The sequence below is a fragment of the Cherax quadricarinatus genome, chromosome 73, assembly GCF_038502225.1.
Source record: "Cherax quadricarinatus isolate ZL_2023a chromosome 73, ASM3850222v1, whole genome shotgun sequence".
NCBI classification, from domain to species: Eukaryota; Metazoa; Arthropoda; class Malacostraca; order Decapoda; family Parastacidae; genus Cherax; species Cherax quadricarinatus.
Genome location: NC_091364.1, coordinates 14,958,131 through 14,974,437, shown reverse-complemented (window position 1 = coordinate 14,974,437; position 16,307 = coordinate 14,958,131). Strand labels below are relative to the sequence as shown.

Genomic DNA, 16,307 nt, shown 5'->3' with positions numbered 1-16,307 from the left:
GTTAGAGTGTTCAGCAGAAGTTTGTGGTTACAGGAAAGTGGGTGCAGGAGGGAAGAGGAGCGATTGGTGGAATGATGATGTAAAGAGAGTAGTAAGGGAGAAAAAGTTAGCATATGAGAAGTTTTTACAAAGTAGAAGTGATGCAAGGAGGGAAGAGTATATGGAGAAAAAGAGAGAAGTTAAGAGAGTGGTGAAGCAATGTAAAAAGAGAGCAAATGAGAGAGTGGGTGAGATGTTATCAACAAATTTTGTTGAAAATAAGAAAAAGTTTTGGAGTGAGATTAACAAGTTAAGAAAGCCTAGAGAACAAATGGATTTGTCAGTTAAAAATAGGAGAGGAGAGTTATTAAATGGAGAGTTAGAGGTATTGGGAAGATGGAAGGAATATTTTGAGGAATTGTTAAATGTTGATGAAGATAGGGAAGCTGTGATTTCGTGTATAGGGCAAGGAGGAATAACATCTTGTAGGAGTGAGGAAGAGTCAGTTGTGAGTGTGGGGGAAGTTCGTGAGGCAGTAGGTAAAATGAAAGGGGGTAAGGCAGCCGGGATTGATGGGATAAAGATAGAAATGTTAAAAGCAGGTGGGGATATAGTTTTGGAGTGGTTGGTGCAATTATTTAATAAATGTATGGAAGAGGGTAAGGTACCTAGGGATTGGCAGAGAGCATGCATAGTTCCTTTGTATAAAGGCAAAGGGGATAAAAGAGAGTGCAAAAATTATAGGGGGATAAGTCTGTTGAGTGTACCTGGTAAAGTGTATGGTAGAGTTATAATTGAAAGAATTAAGAGTAAGACGGAGAATAGGATAGCAGATGAACAAGGAGGCTTTAGGAAAGGTAGGGGGTGTGTGGACCAGGTGTTTACAGTGAAACATATAAGTGAACAGTATTTAGATAAGGCTAAAGAGGTCTTTGTGGCATTTATGGATTTGGAAAAGGCGTATGACAGGGTGGATAGGGGGGCAATGTGGCAGATGTTGCAAGTGTATGGTGTAGGAGGTAGGTTACTGAAAGCAGTGAAGAGTTTTTACGAGGATAGTGAGGCTCAAGTTAGAGTATGTAGGAAAGAGGGGAATTTTTTCCCAGTAAAAGTAGGCCTTAGACAAGGATGTGTGATGTCACCGTGGTTGTTTAATATATTTATAGATGGGGTTGTAAGAGAAGTAAATGCGAGGGTCTTGGCAAGAGGCGTGGAGTTAAAAGATAAAGAATCACACACAAAGTGGGAGTTGTCACAGCTGCTCTTTGCTGATGACACTGTGCTCTTGGGAGATTCTGAAGAGAAGTTGCAGAGATTGGTGGATGAATTTGGTAGGGTGTGCAAAAGAAGAAAATTAAAGGTGAATACAGGAAAGAGTAAGGTTATGAGGATAACAAAAAGATTAGGTGATGAAAGATTGAATATCAGATTGGAGGGAGAGAGTATGGAGGAGGTGAACGTATTCAGATATTTGGGAGTGGACGTGTCAGCGGATGGGTCTATGAAAGATGAGGTGAATCATAGAATTGATGAGGGAAAAAGAGTGAGTGGTGCACTTAGGAGTCTGTGGAGACAAAGAACTTTGTCCTTGGAGGCAAAGAGGGGAATGTATGAGAGTATAGTTTTACCAACGCTCTTATATGGGTGTGAAGCGTGGGTGATGAATGTTGCAGCGAGGAGAAGGCTGGAGGCAGTGGAGATGTCATGTCTGAGGGCAATGTGTGGTGTGAATATAATGCAGAGAATTCGTAGTTTGGAAGTTAGGAGGAGGTGCGGGATTACCAAAACTGTTGTCCAGAGGGCTGAGGAAGGGTTGTTGAGGTGGTTCGGACATGTAGAGAGAATGGAGCGAAACAGAATGACTTCAAGAGTGTATCAGTCTGTAGTGGAAGGAAGGCGGGGTAGGGGTCGGCCTAGGAAGGGTTGGAGGGAGGGGGTAAAGGAGATTTTGTGTGCGAGGGGCTTGGACTTCCAGCAGGCATGCGTGAGCGTGTTTGATAGGAGTGAATGGAGACAAATGGTTTTTAATACTTGACGTGCTGTTGGAGTGTGAGCAAAGTAACATTTATGAAGGGATTCAGGGAAACCGGCAGGCCGGACTTGAGTCCTGGAGATGGGAAGTACAGTGCCTGCACTCTGAAGGAGGGGTGTTAATGTTGCAGTTTAAAAACTGTAGTGTAAAGCACCCTTCTGGCAAGACAGTGATGGAGTGAATGATGGTGAAAGTTTTTCTTTTTCGGGCCACCCTGCCTTGGTGGGAATCGGCCGGTGTGATAATAAAATAATAATAATAATTTGATTTCCATTATTTCTTATGGGGAAAATGAATTTGCCCAACGATAATTTCGCCTAACATTGAGCTCTAAGGAACGGATTAATAGCGTTAGGCGAGGGTCCACTGTACGTATAAAGATACAAAACATATCCAAAACGGTCCAAGTCGGACCGAAACGTCGTCGTAAGCTTCTCTCTTTTATGTGCGGGTTATTTGTGTATATAACCCTCCAAACTGCCAATATCCCAAACCCCTCCTTTAAAGTGCAGGCATTGTACTTCCCATTTCCAGGACTCAAGTCCGGCTATATAAAAATAACCGGCTTCCCTGAATCCTTTCACTAAATATTACCATGCTCGCACTCCAACAGCTCGTCAGGTCCCAAGTACCATTTGTCTCCATTCACTCCTATCTAACATGCTCGCGCACGCTTGCTGGAAGTTCAAGCCCCTCGCCCACAAAACCTCCTTTACCCCCTCCCTCCAACCTTCTCGAGGACGACCCCTACCCCGCCTTCCTTCCCCTACAGATTTATACGCTCTCCATGTCATTCTACCTTGATCCATTCTTTCTAAATGACCAAACCACCTCAACAACCCCTCTTCAGCCCTCTGACTAATACTTTTATTAACTCCACACCTCCTAATTTCCACACTCCGAATTTTCTGCATAATATTTACACCACACACTGCCCTAATGCAGGACGACATCACTGCCTCCAGCTGCCTCCATGCTGTAGCATTTACAACCCAAGCTTCACACCCATATAAGAGTGTTTTTTTTCTCCACATATACCTCGACGCACCACCCGCCTTTTTTCCTTCATCAATTCTATGATTACCCTCATCCTTCATAAATCCATCCGCTGACACATCAACTCCCAAATATCTGAAAACATTTACTTCTTCCATACTCCTCCACAATTTGAAATCCAATTTTTCTTTATCTAAATCATATGATACCCTCATCACCTTACTCTTTTCTATGTTCACTTTCAACTTTCTACCTTTACACACACTCCCAAACTCGTCCACTAACCTTTGCAATTTTTCTTGAGAATCTCCCACGAGCACAGTATCATCAGCAAAAAGTAACTGTGTCAATTCCCATTTTGTATTTGATTCCCCATAATTTAATCCCACCCCTCTCCTGAACACCCTAGCATTTACTTCTTTTACAACCCCATCTATAAATACAGTGGACTCTCAGCTAACGATGGCATCACCTAACGTTAAATCCAGCTAACGATACACTTTAATGCATACATTTTGCCTCGGCTAACGCTAAAAAACTCACCTAACGATATTCGTTCTCAGGTACCAATTAATATCGTTAGGTGAGGGTCCACTGTATATTAAACAATTATGGTGACATTACACATCCCTGTCTATGATCCACTTTTACCAGGAAGTAGTCTCTCTCTCTTTTACACACCCTAACCTGAGCCTCACTATCCTCATAAAACCTCTTTACAGCATTTAGTAACTTACCACCTATTCCATATACTTGCAACATCTGCCACATTGCTCCCCTATCCATTCTATCATATACCTTTTCTAAATCCATAAATGCAATAAAAACTTCCCTACCTTTATCTAAATACTGTTCACATATATGCTTCAATGTAAATACTTGATCTACACATCCCCTACCCACTCTAAAAGCTCCTTGCTTAACTGCAATCCTACATTCTGTCTTACCTCTAATTCTTTCAATAATAGCCCTACCATACACTTTTCCTGGTATGCTCAGTAAACTTATTCCTTTATAATTTTTACAATCTCTTTTGTCCTCCTTCCCTTTATATAAAGGGACTATACATGCTCCCTGCCAATCCCTAGGTACCTTCCCCTCTTTCATACATTTATTAAACAAAAATACCAACCACTCCAACACTACATCCCCCCTGCTTTTAACATTTCTGTCATGACCCCGTCAGTTCCAGCTGCTTTACCTCCTTTCATTCTATGTATTGCCTCATGCACCTCCCCCACACTCACATCCTGCTCTTCTTCACTCCTAAAAGATGGTATACCTCCCTGGCCAGTGCATGAAATTACCGCCTCCCTTTCTTCGTCGACATTTAAAAGTTCCTCAAAATATACCCGCCATCTACCCAAAACCTCCATCTCCCCATCTACTAACTCCCCTACTCTGTTTTTAACTGACAAATCCATTAGTTTCCTAGGCTATCTTAACTTGTTTAACTCGCTCCAAAATTTTTTCTAATTTTCATTAAAATTTCTTGACAGTGCCTCTCCCACTATCATCTGTTCTCCTTTTGCACTCTCTCACCACTCTCTTCATCTTTCTTTTACTCTCCATATACTCTGCTCTTCTTATAACATTTCTTCTTTGTAAAGACCTCTCATAAGCTACCTTTTTCTCTTTTATCACACCTTTTACTTCATCATCCACCAATTACTCCTCTTTCCTCCTGCACTCACCCTCCTATAACCACAAACTTCTGCCTCACATTCTAATACTGCATTTCTAAAACTATTCCAATCCTGTTCAACCCCCCCATTACTCATACCTGCACCAGCCCACCTTTCTGCCAATAGTTGCTTAGATCTCACCCAAACTTCCTCCTCCCTTAGTTTATACACTTTCACCTCCCTCTTACTTGTTGTTGCCATTTTCCTCTTGTCCCATCAACCTCTTACTCTAACTGTAGCTAAAACTAAATATTGATCCGATATATCAGTTGCCTCTCTATAAACAAGTACATCCTGGAGCCTACCCATCATCCTTTTATCCACCAATACATAATCTAACAAACTACTTTCATTATGTGCTATATCATACCTTGTATATTTATCCTTTTTTTTCATAAATTATGTATTATCTATTACCAAACCTCTTTCTACACATAGCTCAATTAAAGGTTCCCCATTTTCATTTACCCCTGGCACCCCAAATTTACCTACTACTCCCTCAGTAACATTTTTACCCACTTTAGCATTGAAATCCCCAACCATAAGTACTCTCACAATTGGTTCAAAACTCCCCACGCATTCACTCAACATTTCCCAAAATCTCTCTCTCTCCTCTACACTTCTCTCTTCTCTAGGTGCATATATACTTACTATAACCCACTTTTCACATCCAATCTTTATTTTACTTCACATAATCCTTGAATTAATACATTTATAGTCCCTCTTTTCCTGCCATAGCTTATCCTTCAACATTATTGCTACTCCTCCTTTAGCTCTAACTAGTATTTGAAACCCATGACCTAATCCCATTTATTCCTCTCCACTGAAACTCTCCCACCCCCTTCAGCTTTGTTTCACTTAAAGCCAGGACATCCAGCTTCTTCTCATTCATAACATCCACAATCATTTCTTTCTTATCATTCGCACAACATCCACAACCAGACATCCCACTTTAACAATTTTCTTATTATTATTATTCTTTTTAGTAATTATTACAGGAAAAGGGGTTACTAGCCCATTGGCTTATGGAGGAAAGATTCTTATTCCACTTCCCCATGGATATAAAAGGAAAAGTAATAAGAACAAGAACTATTAAGATAAAATCAAAGAAAACTCAGATGAGTGTGTATAAATAAACACGTACATGTATGTGTAGTGTGACCTAAGTGTAAGTAGAAGTAGATAGACATGCCTGTAATCTTGCATATTTATGAGACAGACAAAAGACACCAGCAATCGTTTTACACTCACTTGGCAGGGCGGTTGTACCTCCCTGGGTGGTTGCTGTCTACGAACCTACTACCTAGGTATGTAGTAGATATTAATCATTATCATCATCACCCAACATGTTGTCCTCACTGTCATCTTTAGTATCCCACATTCTCACTCACCATATTTAACCCTTTCACACTCGGTGCTGTAGTACTATGGCTTGCAAGTCAGTGTTGGTGCCGTAGTACTATGCCAAAATTCTAGCACTTCAAATCTAGTGAGAGAAAGCTGGCAGACCTACATATGAGGGAATAGGTCTGAATAGTCAGTGTGCACAGTATAAAAAAATCCTGCAGCACACACAGTGCATAATGAGAGAGAGAAAAAAAAAGGTAAATTTGGGTCTAGATATGAGAGAATACATCTATGTGGTATGTGTGCACCACATAAACAAATCCTGCAGCACACAGTGCATAATGAGAGAAAAAAGGACCATAATTTTCGATTAAAACAGCGAATTTGCAGTGTTTTTTCGTTTATTTTTTATAGTTTTATTTGTGATTTCTTGGTCTCATTTGATAGAATAGAAGACATATTACAGAAATAGAGATGATTATGATTGGTTTTAGCACTGGAAATGGCTTGAAACTGAGCTCAAAGTAGCAGAAATGTTAAATTTTTGCCGATGTTCAAGAGTAAACAAATGACCTCACATGTCTAATACATGCCAGCTGGTGGGTCTAATATACATTCACAAATATGGTGAATGGAGACGAATGGTACTTGGGACCTGACGATCTGTTGGAGTGTGAGCAGGGTAATATTTAGTGAAGGGATTCAGGGAAACCGGTTATTTTCATATAGTCGGACTTGAGTCCTGGAAATGGGAAGTACAATGCCTGCACTTTAAAGGAGGGGTTTGGGATATTGGCAGTTTGGAGGGATATATTGTGTATCTTTATACGTATATGTTTCTAAGCTGTTGTATTCTGAGCACCTCTGCAAAAACAGTGATTATGTGTGAGTGTGGTGAAAGTGTTGAATGATGATGAAAGCATTTTCTTTTTGGGGATTTTCTTTCTTTTTTGGGTCACCCTGCCTCAGTGGGAGACGGCCAACTTGTTGAAAAAAAAAAAAAAAAATATTTATACAATTATTACAATATTGCCTAACAGTAAATCTACTATTTTTTTGGTTTAACCCTTTGACTGTTTCCGACGTATAAATACGTCTTACGAGCCAATGTTTCTGACGTATTTATACGCACAAATTCTAGCGGCTTCAAATCGAGCGCCAAAGGCCTGATAGGCCTACACGGGAGAGAATGGGTCTCAGTGGTCGGTGTGCACCCTGTGAAAAAAATCTGGGACCTAGCGGTGCATTGTGGGAACGCCATGTTGTCAGTCCATTTTCACCATGCCTCTCGGTAAGAAGTTCCTCACTCCTCGGCGGATTGGAGGTCTTTTGTTCCCAAGTGATAGCTCTAACAGCGATGAAAGTGTTAGTGACAGTGAATTCAAGGGTTTTCAAGTGAGTGTTACCGAAAAAAGTGCCCAGGATAACGTAAATAGTGACGAAAACCCAGATGACCCACAACCTTCGACCTCTGGTGCTGTGCCGGCTTGTTCACGTTCACGTTCGCCTGTACCAGGACGAAAGAGGAAACTATTTGGTCGTGTACAACACCCTGATGATAGCAGTGATAGTGATAGTGATAGTGATTTCAAAGTCATTGAAAGCAGTTCTAGTGACAGTGAGAGTGAATATTCCCCAGTGAAGCGCCAGTATGTACGACGTAGCATGCGGTCTGGTAGTGTTTCATATGTTGTTCCAAGGGGAAGGAGAAACTCTGGGAGCACATCCCGTGGCCCAACACCACGACCTGATAGTGAAGATGACGATATTGTAACGATGGGTATGAATGGTGACAGTGAGGGAGGAGGCAGTGGTGGTGATAGTGAGGGTGGCACGGCCCATGTGGCACCATCACCGGGCCACGCTACTAGCCACGCGGCTGACTCAGCAGAACAACCAGCCTCACCCTACCCCACACTGCCACAACCTGCACCACCACAACCTGCACAGCCACAACCACAGCCACAACCACGGTACAATATCCAGACCCCCACTAGCAGACCGCATCTGGGATTGGCAGGACGGTGACGAGTTTGTTCCCAGTCCCCATGACTTTGATGAAACACAAAGTGGAATAAAGCCATCTTGTCCACTTGGGAACAATGCCAGTGAACTGGACTGCTTTGAGTTATTCTTCGATGAACCCCTGATGGACATCATTGTCAGGGAAACCAACACATACTGTGAATACACCATGGCAAATACAATTCTCTCACCAAAATCACGGCTACACAAGTGGAAGGAGACAACTGTGGCAGAGATGTACCTGTTTTTTGCCACAATAATGCTTATGCCACATGTGTATAAGCACACTGTCACCACATACTGGACAACAGATCGCCTGATTTCAACTCCAGGTTTTAGTGACATTATAGGTGTCAATCATTTCCTGATACTGTTGCGTATGTTACACTTTTCAGACAAAACCAGGCCTGACAGAAGCGACAGGTTATATAAGATAAGAAATGTACCTGAAACAAAAGTGCTGCATGTATTTTTATCCCTTCAGGAAGCTTGTTATTGATGAGTCCTTGATTTTATTCAAAGGAAGACTCTCATTCAAGCAATATATACCAAGCAAGAGGAAACGCTTTGGTATAAAGCTATTTGTACTGTGTGATTGCAGAAGTGGTCTTGTTTTAGATATTATTGTGTACACTGGCAGTAATACTTTGAGAGATACCATGAAGTTATTGGGTATCTCTGGTGATGTGGTTCGAACAATGATGGAACCATATCTTGGTAAGGGGCATATGTTATTTACTGATAACTGGTACACAAGCCCCTTACTCAGTGATTTCTTGCGAGTGAACTTGACAGACGTGTGTGGCACAGTGCGTGGTAATCGCAAACATATGCCAAGGTTCGACGCTGGCACTCGCAGAGGTGAGGTGCAAGCCTTTGCTGCCAATGACATCATGGCATTTCGGTGGCATGACAAATGTGATGTCACATTGTTGACATCAGTTCACACAAACGAAATGGTACCCAGTGGCAGGGACAACAGAGAGACCAATGAACCCATTCTAAAGCCTGCAGCTGTCATGGACTACAACCTCAATATGCGCTTAGTGGACAAATGTGACATGCAGATTGGGTTTGCAGACTGTGTACGCAAGAGTTATAAGTGGTATATCAAACTTTTTTTCCATCTTGTTGATATCTCTATGCTAAATGCTTATAACATATACAAGTTGAAGACCAACAAAACACCAAAATATGGTGAATTTTGCCTGTCAGTAATCAGACAAATAATTGCAAAGTACAAAGGAGCAACTCCTGCAATAGACCAGCGCCCACAGACGTCATCTCGTTTGAGGCCTGGTGATCACTACCCCATACAACTGCCTCCTACTACTGCCAAGAAAAATGCTCAGAAGAGGTGTTATGTATGTATGCATACCACAAAACGCCCACAAACACGCAGAGACACTCGTTTTATGTGTGAGGAGTGTGAAGTGCCCCTCTGCATATACCCATGTTTCAAAGAGTTCCACAAGCTGCAGCAGTTCTAGGAACGTGTTTAGTGACTGTACATATGTATATATATTATGGAACAATAGTAATAAACATTGTTTTGTATTGTTTGTTTGTGTAAACAAAGTGTATACACAAACTAATAGTGATAAAGTTTGTTCTGTTATTGTGTTGTAAATAATGAGTGTATATTTGAACAATGCACCTTACATTGGTCTCACAGGCCACATAAGTTACCTGGAAAAGAAAAATATTGAAAAATGCAAGAAACCTTTGAATTAGAGTAAATAAAAGAATACCGGGTGGGCGGCAGTCGCCGCTGTTGCCGTACGCACGTCAATTTCTGCAAACTTTGCGGCTCTATATCTCGGTAAGTACTGATGGCAAAAATTTTTTTTAGGCTTAAAACACTAGTAAAAATATTCCTAACATTTTCATAAGAAAAAATAATTTTTTTTTTTTCGAATATTTGGCGACATAGAATGACAGTTTCAGAGAGGGCCCTGAAACAGTCAAAGGGTTAAATAAAAATTCATTATGTGAATAAAAATCAAAATGGAATTAAATTATAAAGCCTGAAAACATAGCTGATGAAAAGAGGAAATGTTAGTTTAGTGCCAGGATTGCCTGCATTATTTATTTTGGACCTTATTTTGAAACTGGAATATTTTGAACTTTGTGTTAAACTGGCCAAATTACCAATTTCCGATCACTTTATTTTGTAGTTGAAACAGTTGACTTGGCAATTTCTTGTGTTCAGTCAATATAATAGAAGTAATACTAATGAAATAGCTAAGAATTTGGTTGACTGGAATATGTAATTGGTCTAAAATATGAGTCAAAGTCAGGCAAAATCGCCAGTGCGTAAATATCGCTGACACATCAAAATTCGTGAGAGCAAAATTTCATAAATTTTCCATCAAATTTCGTACTTTTTGTTTTATTACCTTCAGAAAAAGATTCTCTACCATTTCATGAGAAAAAATAACAATTTTTTTTTTTAAATTCTCGGACCCTGGTGCACACTTTGAAATTTGGCCTCTGGACCTTGAAGGGGTTAAATTGCAGATTTTGCGGTGCATTTTCACAAGGTATTCATGGTCGTATTCTTGTTTTCTTGGTCTCACTTGATAGAATGGAGGATATATTACAGAAATAGAGATAAATTTGAATGGTTTTCAGACTAAAAGTACCTTGAAATTGAGCTCAAAGTAGCGGAAATGTTGGATTTTTGCCAATGTTCAAGAGTAAACAAATCATGCCATGCGTCCAATACACATCAACTGGTGGGTCTAATATGCTTTTACAAATGTGCTGATATTATTTACACCATTTTTACAATAATGCAGTAGTCTGCATAACAGTAAATCTTCTATTTTTTGTGTGAATAAAAATTCAAAACGAAAAGCAAGTGTAATATAAGAGGGGCGTGGAGAATTGACTAATGAACAGAGAAAATGTTATTTAGTGCTAGGAATGTCTGCATTGTTTATTCTGGCCCCTGTTTGAAATTAGCCTTACTTGAATTGTGTTTGAAATTGGCCAAATTACCAATTTCTGATTACTGGGTAGTTGAAATCAGTAAATGGGTGGTTTCCTGGACTCAATCAATAGAACAAACGGAGTTCTAGCAAAATACAGTGGACCCTCGCATACCGTTGGCATCACATAACGATTAATCCGCATACCACTTGCTTTAATCGCAAAAATTTTGCCTCGCATACCTCTTAAAAACCCGCTCACCGATTTTCGTCCGAGACGCGTCCAATGTGCGCCCTCAGCCAGCCTCACATGTGCCGCCAGTGGCATTGTTTACCAGCCAGCCTCCGCGGTAACATCCAAGCATACAATCGGAATATTTCGTATTATTACAGTGTTTTCGGTGCTTTTTCTGGAAAATAAGTGACCATGGGCCCCAAGAAAGCTTCTAGTGCCAACCCTACAGCAATAAGGGTGAGAATTACAATAGAGATGAAGAAAAAGATCATTGATAAGTATGAAAGTGGAGTGCGTGTCTCCGAGCTGGCCAGGTTGTATAATAAACCCCAATCAACCATCGCTACTATTGGTGGTACAGCTGCTGCTGCTGCTGCTGCAGCACTGTCAGCTGCTGCTGCTGCTGTAGCATCGTCTGCTGCTGCTGTAGCATCGTCTGCTGCTGCTGTAGCATCGTCTGCTGCTGCTGTAGCATCGTCTGCTGCTGCTGTAACATCGTCTGTTGCTGCTGTAGCATTGTCTGCTGCTGCTGTAGCATCGTCTGCTGCTGCTGCTGCTGTAGCATCGTCTGCTGCTGCTGCTGCTGTAGCATCGTCTGCTGCTGCTGTAACATCGTCTGTTGCTGCTGTAGCATCATCTGTTGCTGCTGTAGCATCGTCTGCTGCTGCTGTAACATCGTCTGTTGCTGCTGTAGCATCGTCTGTTGCTGCTGTAGCATCGTCTGCTGCTGCTGTAGCATCATCTGCTGCTGCTGCTGCTGCTGTAGCATCGTCTGCTGCTGCTGTAACATCGTCTGTTGCTGCTGTAGCATCGTCTGCTGCTGCTGTAGCATCGTCTGTTGCTGCTGTACCACCGTCAGCTGCTGCTGCTGCTGTAGCACCATTGTTGGTGTGGCTTATTGAGAATACCAAGAAACAATTAACCCCAGAGGATTAGCCACCCAGGATAACCCAAAAAAGTCAGTGTCATCGAAGACTGTAACTTATTTCCATTGGGGTCCTTAATCTTGTCTCCCAGGATGCAACCCACACAAGTCGACTAACACCCAGGTGAACAGGGAAAAATGCCTGGAACTAGTGCTCATATTGGTGAATTTAAAGCCAGCAAAGGTTGGTTTGAGAGATTTAAGAATCGTAGTGGCATACACAGTGTGATAAAGCCTGTTCTGGAAGAAAATGCCAAACAGGGCCTACAGTACTCAGGAGGAAAAGGCACTCCCAGGACACAGTGTCTCATCAGTCATTGCTGCATCTTCAATAAAGGTGTCATTTATTCTTCATTTAGTAGACTAGTACATGCACAATATATACTGTGCATGTACTACTCTACTATTGTGCATGTATCCTTCTCTTTGTGTGTAGGAAAATGTATATTTCATGTGGTAGAAATTTTTTTTTCATACTTTTGGGTGTCTTGCACGGATTAATTTGATTTCCATTATTTCTTATGGGGAAAATTCATTCGCATACCGATTATTTCGCATAACAATGAGCCCTCTTGCACGGATTAAAATCGTTATGCGGGGGTCCACTGTAGCTATGATTTTGGTCGACTGGAACAATGGAACTGGCCAAAAACAGGGCTCAAAGTGGGCAAAATCGCTGATGCGTAAATATTGCTGAGACCACTAACTTTGTGATAGCATAATTCCCTAAGTTTTCCATCAAATTTCATACTTTTGGTGTCATTACCATCAGAAAAAGATTCTCTATCATTTCATAAAAACAATTTTTTTTTTTAAATTCTTCGACAGTGAGAGCAAGTTTGCGAGCAGGGTCTCGACAGTGAAAGGGTTAATCAACTGCTGTACCCCCCGGCTTAATCCTTCTCTTCATACTTACACACACACACACACATTTATCCAATTTCCTTGAGATGTTTACATTCGTTAAATGTGGATTTATATTACTTGAAAATTTAGTAACAGAGTAAATTCCGAATTTCCCCCCCCCCCTCTCTCTCTCTCACACACACACACACACCCATATTCCTCTCACTAGCATGGCACCATCTTTCTCTCACCAGCATGGCACCATCTTCCTCACACCAGCATGGACCCATCTTCCTCTCACCAGCATGGCACCATCTTTCTCTCACCAGCATGGCACCATCTTCCTCACACCAGCATGGCCCCATCCCCTCCTCTACCCCTCTTATGAGACGAGTAAGAGGAAGAGCAACGTGGTACACTGAAGCTTTATACATTGTACAAAGCATGACACACACACACACACACACACACACACCAGGCCTAGTGTCTAATCGACATGTGCCTAGGACAAAATGGTAACTAACACACACACACACACACACACACACACACACACACACACACACACAAAGAAAAATTCAACAAGTTTAAAGAAGAAGCAGAGAAAAGAGACTGACCCGACTGAGATGCTTCAAGCAAACAAGGATGCAATGAAGAGAGAAAAGGAACTTACATACGAAGAGAGAAAGCAGAAAATGTCATAAAAGTATTAGATGGAGAAAATCTAGAAGTAGGAAAAGACATGAAACAAAACAACACAGGAGATAACCAGCCAACATATACTCAGAAGGTAAAAGAGGAGACAGCAGTAATGACCATGAACAACCTAGGTAAAAACTGCAACCTTGAAAAGGCATGAGGAGGAGGAGGAGGAGGAGGAGGAGGAACACTGGACAAAGGGTTATGATGTTTGGACTTAATGAAGAAAGAGAAATAGAAAAAAAGTGCAAAGACAGAAGGCAGAACAAAAACTTGAAAAACTGATGGAAGAATTGAGAGTAGCAAGAGAGAAGAAAAATCTGTTTTTTTTTTTTTAACGAGCATAAGCAGAGGGAAGATTAGGCTTTACGAATTGCGTAGTCAGTAAAAAAAAAAAAAAAAAAAAAAATAAATTATTAACACATCAGCCTTTTCCCACCAAGGTAAGGTGGCCTGAAAAAGAGAAACTTTCACCATCATTCATTCCATCACTATCTTGCCAGAGGTGCCCTTATGCTGCAACATTAACACCCCTCCTTCAGAGTGCAGACTCTGTACTTCCCATCTCCAGGACTCAAGTCTGGTCTGCCAGTTTCCCCGAATCCCTTCATATATGTTACCCTGCTCACACTCCAACAGCACATCAAGTGCTAAAAACCATTTGCCTCCATTCACTCCTATCTAATACACTCATGCATGCTTGCTGGAAGTCCAAGCCCCTCTCATGCAAAACCTCCTTTACCCCCCTCCCTCCAACCTTTCCTAGTCTGACCCCTACCTCGCCTTCCCTCCACTACAGATTTATACACTCTCGAAGTCATTCTATTTTGTTCCAGCCTCTCTACATGTCCAAACCACTTCAACAACCCTTCCTCAGTCCTCCGGTAATCCCACACCTCCTAATTTCCAAACTACAATTTTTGTTTTTCAACAAGTCGGCCGTCTCCCACCGAGGCAGGGTGACCCAAAAAGAAAGAAACAGCAACCACCCAGGGAGGTACTACCGTCCTGCCAAGTGAGTGTAAAACGAAAGCTTGTAATTGTTTTACATAATGGTAGGATTGCTGGTCTCTCTTGTCTGTCTCATAAATATGCAAGATTACAAGTACGTCTTGCTACTTCTACTTGCACTTAGGTCACACTAAACATATATGTACATGTTTATTTATACACACTCATCCGAGTTTTCTTTGATTTTATCTTAGTTCTTGTTCTTATTACTTTTCCTTTTATATCCATGGGGAAGTGGAATAAGAATCTTTCCTCCGTAAGCCATGCATGTTGTAAAAGTCAACTAAAATGCCGGGAACAATGGGCTAGTAACCCCTTTTCCTGTAATAATTACTAAAAAGAATAAGAAGAAACTACAAATTCTCTGTATTACATTCACACCACACATTGCCCTCAGACATGACATCTCCACTATACCTTACCTTTGATATACCTTTGAAGAATTTCGAGAGTATATCTACCCTCCGAGTCCGGCCATGGGCCAGGCTTGTCTGGTGCTCGCCTGGTCAACCAGGCTGTTGCTGCTGGAGGCCCGCTGCCCCACATATCCATCACAGCCTGGTTGATCTGGCACCTGGTGAAGATACTTGTCTAGTTTCCTCTTGAAGGCTTCAACACTTATTCCAGCAGTGTTTCTGATATCTTCTGGTAAGATGTTGAAAAGTCTGGGACCCTGGATGTTGATACAGTGTTCCCTTATTATCCTCACCACACCCCTGCTTCTCACTGGGTTTATTTTACACTTCCTCCCATATCTCTCACTCCAGTATGTTGTTATGGCAGTGTACAGATTTGGGACCAAGCCCTCAAGTACCTTCCAGGTATATATTATCATGTACCTCTCTCTCCTCCGCTCCAGTGAGTACATGTTCAAGACTTGCAGGCATTCCCAGTAGTTTAGGTGCTTTACTGGCTCAATGTGAGCCGTAAACAATCTCTGTATCACTGCCTCCAGCCTTCTCCTTGTTGCAACATTCATCACCCATATAAGATCATTGGTATAACTATACTCTCATACATTCCCCTCTTTGCTTCCATGGACAAAGTTGTTTGTCTCCACAGACTCCTAAGTGCACCACTCAACTTTTTTTCCTCATCAATTCTATGATTCACCTCATCTTTCATAGACCCATCTGCTGACAAGTCCACTCCTAAATATCTGAATACATTCACCTCCTCCATACTCTCTCCCTCCAAATCTGAAGGGTTCACAAAATTCTGACACAGTACACATCAAGGAAGATTGGACTGAAGATAAATGAAGGGTAAAAAAGGGAGAAATGGGAAAGTGGTAGGGAACAGAGGAAGGAAAGAGGAAACAGAAAAAGCTTTCGCAATAGGGGTGAAGCAATATATGGCAGTACGGGAAGTATCCCAGAACTCCATGAAACAACACAACATACATGACTGTATATAATTTTTCCACTCCATGCCACAAGCCCTGAAAGCAATCTGCACTGATAGCTGAGGGAATAAACAAGATATGTTAGGCTATAACACACCACAAAAGGAATATTTAAATAACATAACAGGGTTGCTTATGAATAAACAACACAATGTAAACATGTCCACATACATTCTCCATTGCTAATCA

General features: G+C 41.4%; 1 protein-coding gene across 2 annotated transcripts in view; it reads right to left on the bottom strand.

Moving 5' to 3' along the window:
- Positions 1 to 16,307, bottom strand: part of OXA1L (OXA1L mitochondrial inner membrane protein) — a 229,417-nt gene that overhangs the window by 19,504 nt on the left and 193,606 nt on the right. The window lies entirely within an intron of this gene.